The sequence below is a fragment of the Mustelus asterias genome, chromosome 22, assembly GCF_964213995.1.
Source record: "Mustelus asterias chromosome 22, sMusAst1.hap1.1, whole genome shotgun sequence".
In the NCBI taxonomy this organism is placed as follows: Eukaryota; Metazoa; Chordata; class Chondrichthyes; order Carcharhiniformes; family Triakidae; genus Mustelus; species Mustelus asterias.
In genome coordinates, this window is record NC_135822.1 from 29,432,364 (window position 1) to 29,442,657 (window position 10,294).

General features: G+C 47.1%; 1 protein-coding gene across 2 annotated transcripts in view; it reads right to left on the reverse strand.

Annotated features, from left to right (window-relative positions):
* The window catches only part of LOC144509986 (zinc finger protein 362-like), a 103,274-nt gene extending 96,019 nt beyond the window's left edge, over positions 1-7,255 (reverse strand). Inside the window, exon 1 of one of the 2 annotated variants that reach the window (XM_078239062.1) lies at positions 7,134-7,255. The gene's annotated coding sequence lies outside the window, so the exon portion shown is untranslated. The remainder of the gene's footprint in view (positions 1-7,133) is intronic. The other variant, XM_078239063.1, reaches the window with a different exon arrangement.
* Between the last annotated feature and the right edge of the window lie 3,039 nt (positions 7,256-10,294).

The following is a 10,294-nucleotide window of genomic DNA, read 5'->3' on the forward strand; positions in this document are numbered from 1 at the left end:
ACATGTTTATCCCACTAATTCCCCTAAACTATCCATCTTGGGACAGTAAGGGGCAATTTAGCATGACCAATCCACCTAACCTGCACATCTTCGTGATTGTGGGAGGAAACCGGAGCACCCAGAGGAAACCCATGCCGACAAGGGGGGGAAGGTGCAAACTCCACACAGACAGTGACCCGAGGCTAGAATCGAACCCTGGGCCCCTGGCGCTGTGAGGCAGCAGCGCTAACCACTGTGCTGTCGCCTTATGGACTGTCAAGATTCTGTGCTACTGAAGGAGTGGTGGAAACAGTCTCTGTAGGAACTTTCAAAAGGGAATGGGATAATACTTGTAGGGGCATGAGGAAAGAACAGGGAGGGGGACAATTGGATAGACCTATTAAAGAGTTGGCACAGGCACCATGGCCATAGGGCCTCTTTCTGTGCTGTGTGATGCCATAGTTTTGTTTACCTCTGGCCTCAGAGGCAAGGAATAAACAAGGGAGAAAAGTCTGAAGGAAGCTAAATGTTCATACAAATCTTATGTTATCTCATAGTTACAAGGAATAATGTTCAACCAACGAATCTGTTCGAACCTGTCCCTAAATTGATCACCACAACATAACCCGGGAGTCTATTTTACACGTTTTAAACATAAAAACATAGAAACTAGAAGCAGGAGGAGGCCATTCGGCCCTTCCAGCCTGCCCCACCATTCATTTTGATCATGGCTGATCATCGAATTCAATATCCTGATCCCCTTTCCCCCCATATCCCTTGATCGCTTTAGCCCCAAGAGCGATATCTCATTTCTTCTTGAAATCACACAATGTTTTGGCCTCAAAACATTGTGTGAGTACTACACTCTGTGGTAGTAAATTCCACCCGTTCACCACCCTCTGGGTGAAGAAATTTCTCCTCACCTCAATTCTAAAAGGTTTACCCATTACCCTCAAACTATGACCCCTAGTTCTGGACTCCCCCACCATTGGGAACATTCTTTCTGAATCCACCCTGTCCAACCCTGTTAGAATTTTATACGTTTCCATGAGATCCCCTCTCACTTTTCTAAACTCCAGTGAATATAATGCTAACCGACTTAATCTCTCCTCATACAGAACATAGAACAGTACAGCACAGAACAGGCCCTTCGGCCCACAATGTTGTGCCGAGCTTTGTCTGAAACCCAGATCAAGCTATTTCCTCCCTATCATCCCGAAGTACTCCATGTGCCTATCCAATAGCTTCTTAAATGTTCCTAAAGTTTCTGACTCCACTATCCCTGCAGGCAGTCCATTCCACACCCCAACCACTCTCTGAGTAAAAAACCTACCTCGGACATCCTTCCTATATCTCCCACCATGAACCCTATAGTTATGCACCCTAGTTACCACTCCATTCACCCGAGGAAATAGTCTTTGAACGTTCACTCTATCTATCCCCCTCATCATCTTATAAACCTCTATCAAGTCTCCTCTCAACCTCCTCCGCTCCAAAGAGAAAAGCCCAAGTTCCCTCAACCTTTCGTCATAAGACCTACCCTCCAAACCAGGCAGCATCCTGGTAAATCTCCTTTGCACTCTTTCCAGTGTCTCCACATCCTTCTTATAGTGAGGTGACCAGAACTGCACACAATATTCCAAATGCAGTCTCACCAAGGTCCTGTACAGTTGCAGCATAACCCCACGGCTCTTAAACTCAAACCCCCTGTTAATGAACGCCAACACACTATAGGCCTTCTTCACGGCTCTATCCATTTGAGTGGCAACCTTCAGAGATCTATGGATATGAACCCCAAGATCTCTCTGTTCCTCCACATTCTTCAGAACCCTACCTTTGACCCTGTAATCCATGTTTAAATTAGTCCGACCAAAATGAATCACCTCACATTTATCAGAGTTAAACTCCATTTGCCATTTTTCAGCCCAGCTTTGCATCCTATCTATGTCTCTTTGCAGCCTACAACAGCCCTCCACCTCATCCACTACTCCACCAATCTTGGTGTCATCAGCAAATTTACTGATCCACCCTTCAGCCCCCTCCAAGTCATTTATAAAAATTACAAATAGCAGAGGACCAAGCACTGATCCCTGTGGCACTCCGCTGGTAACCGGTTTCCAGTCCGAAAATTTTCCATCCACCACCACCCTCTGTCTTCTGTTAGATAGCCAGTTACTGATAGACTGATAGTTATATGATAGACTTCCCAGGAATCAGCCTGGTAAACTTTCGCTGTACTCCCTCTCTAGCAAGGACATCCTTCCTCAGATATGTAAGATGAACTGACAGATATCAGACCAGATTTACTTTTGGCCAGTTTTCCTCTCTGTCTGGCCCTACTATTATGGCTGATACATTATAAAAATAATCCAGCACAAGACTTGACTATGAGTCACAGAAAACTAGCATGCAGGTACAGCAGATAATAAAGAAAACAAATGGAATGTTGACATTTGTAGCTAAAGACATAGAATATAAAAGTAAATAGTATTGTTGCAAATATACAAGGCATTGGTGAGGCCGCAACTGGAGTATTGTGCACAGTTTTGGTCCCCTTATTTGAGGAAAGATGCAGTGGCATTGGAGGCAGTTCAGAGGAGGTTCACTAGATCGATTCCAGAGATGAAGGGTTTGTCGTATGAAGAGAGATTGAACAGTTTAGGCCTATACCCTCTGGAATTTAGAAGAATGAGGTGAGATCAAATTGAGGTATACAAGATGATAAAATGTATGGATAAAGTAGACGTGGAGCGGATGCTTCTTCCTGTGGGACATTCTAGGACGAGAGGTCATAGTCTTAGGATAAGGGGCAGCAAATTTAAAACAGAGTTGAGGAGAAACTACTTCTCCCAAAAGGTTGTGAATCTGTGGAATTCGCGACCCCAAAGTGCGGTGGATGCTGGGACAGTGAGTAAATTTAAGGAGGAGTTAGACAGATTTTTAATTGGTAATGGGTTGAAGGGTTATGGGGAGAAGGCAGGAAAATTGGGATGAGGAGCTTATCAGCCATGATCGAATGGCGGAGTGGACTCAATGGGCCGAATTGTCTAATTCTGCTCCTATGTCTTATAAATTACGTGCTTAGAAAATGCAAATCTCCATTGCTTTTCAAGGTTTGGTAGTCAAAACATACGCCTCATTAGGGTTCAATGCCCAAGCAAAGCCGTTTGCCTGGTGTTTAGTCTTTGAGGCCTAGAGTTTGAGCGTTCAGGTTTGGGGTCTCCCTCTCTCCCATTGCCATCCAGCAGCTTCATTTAGAGCCAGACATCATCATAGAATTTAATAGATGAACGGCACAGTGGTTAGCACTGCTGCCTCACAGCGCCTGGGACCCGGGTTCGATTCCCGGCTTGGGTGACTGTCTGTGTGGAGTTTGCACATTCTCCCCATGTCTGCGTGGGTGTTCTGGTTTCCTCCCACACTCCAAAGATGTGCGGGTTAGGTGGATTGGCCATGCTAAATTGTCCCTTAGTGTCAGGGGGACTAGCTAGGGTAAATGCATGGCCTCCCTCTGCACTGTAGGATTCTATAACCTTGAAAACAAAGTCAGTGGGCTTGGGTCTATCCAAGGTAAAACTTGCACGCTCGTCTTGCACCCTTCCCTCTACACATGTGCAATTTTCACCAAAATGAAGGTGTGAATGATTCTACCTTTGGAATCATTCTCTTATTCAGTCATACTGCCTGGAAGAATACGTCTAGGCCCTGGTCCCCCCATGCCAACGCTACAGTTAAGAAAGCCCACCAACGCCTCCACTTTCTCAGGATGCTAAGTAAATTTGGCACGTCAGCTATGACGCTCATCAACTTTTACAGATGTACCATAGAAAGCATCCATTCTAGATGTATCACAGCTTGGTCTGGCTCCTGCTCTACCAGGACCGCAACAAACTACAAAGGGTTGTGAAGGTAGCCCAGTCCATCACACAATACAAGCCTCCCATCCACTGACTCCGTCTACACGTCCCACGTCCTCGGAAAAGCAGCCAGCATAATCAAAGACCCCACGCACCCCGGACATTCTCTCTTCCACCTTCTTCCATTGGGAAAAAGATACAAAAGTCTGAGATCACGTACCGACTGACTCAAGAACAGCTTCTTCCTTGCTGCCATCAGACTTTTAAATGGACCTACCTTGCATTAAGTTGATCTTTCTCTGCACCCTAGCTATGACTGTAATACTGAATTCTGCACTCCTTTCCTTCTCTATGAACGGTATGCTTTGTCTGTATAGCGCGCAAGAAACAATACTTTTCACTGTATACTATACATGTGACAATAATAAATCAAATAAAAACAAAAAAATGTACTCTATGAACGGTATGCTTTGTCTGTATAGCATGCAGGAAGCAATACTTTTCACTGTATCCCAATACATGCCAATAATAAATCAAATCAAATGAGGTCATTGCGGATATTCAAGGCTGGAATTGACAGATTCTTAGTCCGGAAGGGAATCAAGGATTATGGGGATAAAATGGGAAAGTGGAGTTGAGGATTATCACACCAGATAAGTGATGATCTCACTGAATGGCAGAGCAGACTCGATGGGCCGAATGGCCCATTTCTGCTCTTACGTCTTATGGTTTCATTAAGGCTGTGTGAGGGGAGGTTTAGTGATGATGCCCCCAGGGTAGAATATCCTGGTTACAGACAGGGAGTACATTTCTCCAGGTGGTGCAACAGTTAATACAGTTTCTTGTTAAATTCCAACATACATTCTTTTAAACGCATTAATGAACTGATTAACCTGTGCAGATTCTGAAGCTTCACACTCGAGGAATGACCGAGTGTGCGAACTAATGGAGTTCACGGCATGAAACTGTAAACCAGTGGGAGATGGACCTTCCCACCAGGAGGAAGAAAGGTGGATGAAACGCAAGATAAAATTGCAGGAGATAAGACAAGAATTTTTCATTCCACATGCTGCTACGGAATATATTAAAATCCTTTCTCTCATTTAGCCTGCAGTTAATATTGACAATTTTACTCAGAACAATTACAAATGGAAATCGAACTGCATTTCTCACTCTGAGAGGAGCCAATGACATAGACTTTGCTGAAAATCCACTACACTTGCTCTGCAAAGTTTAGTATCATTGGCCCAAATCCATCACACAGTAAATGAACCCTCCAGAAAAGAGGAATCAGGGTTAATACCGTAGGGTGCTTTGACAGGTCACCTGATCAGTCCAACCACATCACCTAGCCAGATTAGAAAGTGACCACCTGCTCCCACGTCACCTGTCCAGGATAATCCACTCAGACGCTGAACTACCTATCCAGCTGTCGCGTCTGGAATGACCAGTCCCCCCCCGCCCTCTGGGTGCGATGCTGACCATCTGCCTGCCCATGCGGAGAGATAGTGGGCACACCAGGCGGCACGGTGGCACACTGATTGGCACTGCTGCCTCACAGCTCCAGGGACATGGGTTCGATTCTCAGCAGGGGTCATGGTGTGTACAGACTCTGCACGTTCTCCCCATGCCTGCATGGGTTTCCTCCGGGCACTCCGGTTTCCTCCCACAGTCCAAAGATGCACGGTTTAGGTGCATCGGCCATGTTAAATTGCCCCTTCGAGTCCCGGGACGCGTAGGTTAGGGGTATTAGCCGGGTAAATACGTGGGGTTACGGTGATAAGGCCTAGGTGGGATTGTTGTTGGTGCAGGCTCGATGGGCTGAATGGCCTCCTTCTGCACTGTCGGGATTCTATGATGGTTGCTATGAGATCACCTGCCCCGAATGAAAACTGACCACCCGTCCAAACATCACCCAACCCCAAATTGAGCACCGCCCCGGCTGAATCACACGTCCAGAATGCCCAATTAGACCAAACCAGGAATGAGACATTTCATCATCTAAAGCTACTTTCAAAGCTACCTACAGTCAAGAGTTGCATGTACTGTGTTCCCCAACACCAGTGAGTGAGGTTCGCTGGGGTGGACAACATGGTCTATCAGTCAATCACTGTCACTGCAAACAACAACTACCATCGCTCTGCCAGCATAAATTACAGAATCAGCAATAAATATACAATCTGCATTTTGTTTAAAATTCTAACATACGCTTTATATAAATATACATTTTGCTCATTAATCCCAACAAACTTTTTTTTTTTAAAAACACAAATTAAAAGTCGTTCTTTGCTTAACATCATCCGATTCAGAACAGGTTTAAAAGTTACACTTTCTTGTTCTTTTTCTAGCTGAGAATCAGTTAAAACATTTCCTCTTCACATCCAGTGTCCAAACTTTACAGCAGGAAAAATACAAACTTAAAATCTTTCAGAAGCAAACCTCTTTCAGTTCAAAACTTGAAAAGATGCATAAACCTTTTCTCCACAGCCCCTTAAAACATCCCCCCCCCCAAAGGATTACACCCCCTAAAAGCAGGGGAGAGAGAAAAAAATTAGAAAAAGACTCCCTAAAAGATAATCTCCAAACAAAAACATTAACAATTAAAAAATGTTGCTGCCCCTATGTGTGTGTGTGTGTGTGTGTCTGTTACAAAAACTTGCAAACTGAAATGTGGGGCATTTCCAGAATACAGCTGAAATTGCTACATTTGTGGCTGGGAAAGCTCTCCCACATTCTCAGACTGTCTGGGTGGGTTTCTGCATCAACAAAAAATATTTTCTTTTTTTATTTTCCTATCTCTATCCTTGAATAGAGAAAGAATAAAAGCCACAAGAAAAAGAAGAGGCAAAAAAACAGAAAATTAAAACAAAAATGGCAGCCCCAGTGTTTTTAAAAAGGGACATTGAGTCGCCATATTTTGCAGGGTCCAAAAGTAAAATGTAACAAAAAAAAGCGATGTTCCCAGATCAAGAAATCACATTTGCATGTCTGATGAATCATTGTTTACGTGAGATTTAAGAATTGCCAAGGGTTTGAATAGCCCGGCACACACACACATTTAAAAAAAAATTCAGACGCTTCAACACTTCCTATAACACGCATGCCTTGCATTGAATTTGAATGCAAAAGCCAGAGAGATCTGAAAATACTGTAGCACTTTGCACAGTGTAGCAAAGCTCCCTCTCTCTGTCTGCACACACACACTCTCTCTCTCCCACACACACACACCATTGCACCAGCCAGCATTGATTGCAGCCGACCCAAGTTTTTTTTAAAATCACAGCATTGCATACAGACCTTGCTTGCAAAGGGTCTTTTTTTTTGCAAAAATAAAAAAATATCTAAGGGGGGGGGGGCTAGGGGGGGGGGGTTGCGATGGATCTTCAGGCTTGTTTCAGGCAGATCTCATCTTCCGGGTCGCCTGCTATTCACTTCTGGTTTTAACTTGCATGCAAAAAGGCAGTGTGAGTGGTGAGGGGGGTCTGGGGCGGCTAGGCAGAACACAGCAGAACAGAGAGAGCAGCGCAGGGAAGCAAAGCTCGTCCCCAGTAGCTTGCTGCTCCCCCCCTCACTGTGTGTTACTGACTCACACTTAACAATGCAACATCCTCACCCCCACCCCCCCCACACTTATTATTTTAAACACTGCATATAATTGCAGTTGTATATGATGCTTAATTTATGTGGACTGGACTCATATGTAGCCTTGGAAAGTGACTCTCTTCCCCACCATCAACCCCCCCATCCACCCATCTTCCCCAATATGGGACAGAAATTAGTCTCAGCAAAAAAAGGCTCTATGGTAGAGGTTCCACAGCACGCAAAAAGAGGCCCTTCTGCCCATCATTTCTGCTCCCACCCACCCACCTGACGAAGGGACAGCCTGTTCCGAAAGCTAGTGGATTTTGCTACCAAATAAACCTGTTGGACTTTAACCTGGTCTTGTGAGACTTCTTGCTGTGTTTACCCACAGAATCCAGCCTCCCATCCATTGACTCCATCTACACTTCCCGCAGCCTCGGGAAAGCAGCCAGCATTATCAAGGACCCCACGCATTCCGGATGCACTCTGTTCCATCTTGTCAGGAAAAAGATACAAAAGTCTGAGATCACGTACCAACAGACTCAAGGGACGGGATTTTCCGGCCGCGCTCTCCCGAAATCCGAGAATCCCCCCGAGGTCAGCGAACCTTTCCATGGTCCGCCCCTCATCTTCTATGATTTCCGTGGCAGGCAGAATGGGAAAATTCACCTGATGCACCTCAATGAGCACCCGGAAACAAGGCTTTAGAACTGAAGGCTTTAATACATTAACAATGAAACTACGAACACAAATTCACCCGTTCAGACTGAAGGGGTCCTGCCGGAGCAGGGGGTCTTATACCCTGCCACCGGAGGCGGGACCCCACTGGAGTGTGCCATGATAACACTTAGGACAGGCAAACACCCTAACCCAACAACATAGTACAACCCCCATAACAACAACACCCTAGCCCAACAGTAACACAATAACAACCCCAGTGGTGAACCAACGATGGTTCACCACATTCACCCCTCCTTTAGGAACCAAAGGTGGCGGGGTGGATGAAAACAGACAATGACAAAAAAAATAACAGGATTCACAAGTCCAGACGGTCTGGAGGACCACACCGACGCTGCGATCTTCTCAACACCGGTTGCGAAACCGGAGCAGGTGCTTGCGGTGGCTCTCTCAAAGCAACATCTGGCTGTCCCCTCAAAGACTCCCGGGCCGGCCGGCCCTGATGAGGCGATGGTGTAGGGGATCCTGGAACGTTTGGTGGTGGTGGTGGTGGTGATGATGGTGGCGCCGATCTCCGAGTCTCAGGCAAGCTGTACATGGGAGTAAAAGTGTTATGCACTGGTCCCGGTGCTGACCGCGCCACGTCTGGGGAAGTAATGAGGAGTAGTGGATCTGTGACTGGGGGAATAGGAGCGACAGGAGTTGCTACGTCCCCTGCGGGCGCCAGGTCTCTAATGGAGACAGTGTCCTCTCGCCCGTCAGGATATGCCACATAGGCATACTGAGGGTTGGCGTGGAGGAGTTGGACCGGTTCGACCAAGGGGTCGGACTTGCGAGCCCTCACATGGCGCCGCAGAAGGACGGGTCCTGGGTACGTCAACCAGGCTGGCAATGAGGTCCCCGAGGACGACTTCCGAGGGAATGAGAACATCCTCTCGTGGGGAGTAGCATTGGTTGCCGTACACAGGAGGGAGCGGATAGAATGGAGCGCAGTTGGAAGGACCTCCTGCCACCGGGAGACTGGAAGGCCCTTGGATTTCAGTGCCAGTAGGACAGCCTTCCAGACTGTAGCATTCTCCCTTTCCACCTGTCCGTTACCCCTAGGGTTGTAGCTCGTGGTTCTACTAGAGGCAATCCCGAATGAGAGCAGGAATTGCCTCAAGTCGTTGCTCATGAACGACGAGCCCCTGTCGCTATGAATATAGCAGGGGTACCCGAACAGGGTAAAAAGCTCACTGAATGCCTTGATGACGGTGGCAGTCGACGTGTCCGCACAGGGGAAAACAAACGGAAACCGGGAAAATTCGTCTATTATGTTAAGAAAATAGACATTCCGATCCGTTGAGGGAAGGGGGCCCTTAAAATCTACACTCTGCCTCTCAAAAGGGCGAGTGGCCTTGACCAAATGTGCCCGGTCTGGTCGATAAAAGTGTGGTTTGCATTCTGCGCAAATCCGACAACTTCTAGTAACTGACCTGACCTCCTCCACTGAGTAGGGTAGGTTGCGGGCTTTTATGAAGTGGTAGAGTCTGGTGACTCCAGGATGACACAGATCATTGTGGAGAGCCTTCAAGCGGTCCTCCTGCATGATGGCGCATGTTCCGCGCGAGAGGGCATCCGAGGGCTCATTGAGCTTCCCTGGACGATACATAATATCGTAATTATAGGTGGAGAGCTCAATTCTCCACCGCAAGATCTTATCGTTCTTGATCTTGCCCCTCTGCGTGTTACTGAACATAAACGCCACGGATCGTTGATCCGTGATCAGGGTGAACCGCTTACCTGCCAGGTAATGGCGCCAGTGTCTGACTGCCTCCACAATGGCCTGAGCCTCCTTTTCCACCGCTGAGTGCCGAATCTCTGGGCCTTGAAGGGTGCGGGAAAAAAACGCGACGGGCCTGCCTGCCTGGTTTAGTGTGGCGGCTAGGGCGAAGTCCGATGCATCACTCTCCACCTGGAAAGGGATGGATTCATCCACCGCGTGCATCGTGGCTTTCGAGATGTCGCTTTTCAAAACCTTGAAGGCCAATTGGGCCTCCGGCGTAAGTGGGAAGGTCGTGGACTTAATGAGCGGACGAGCTTTGTCCGCGTAGTTGGGGACCCACTGTGCATAATACGAAAAGAACCCGAGGCATCTCCTCAGTGCTTTCGTGCTAGCGGGCAAGGGAAGTTCAGTGAGTGGGCGCATACGGTCTGGA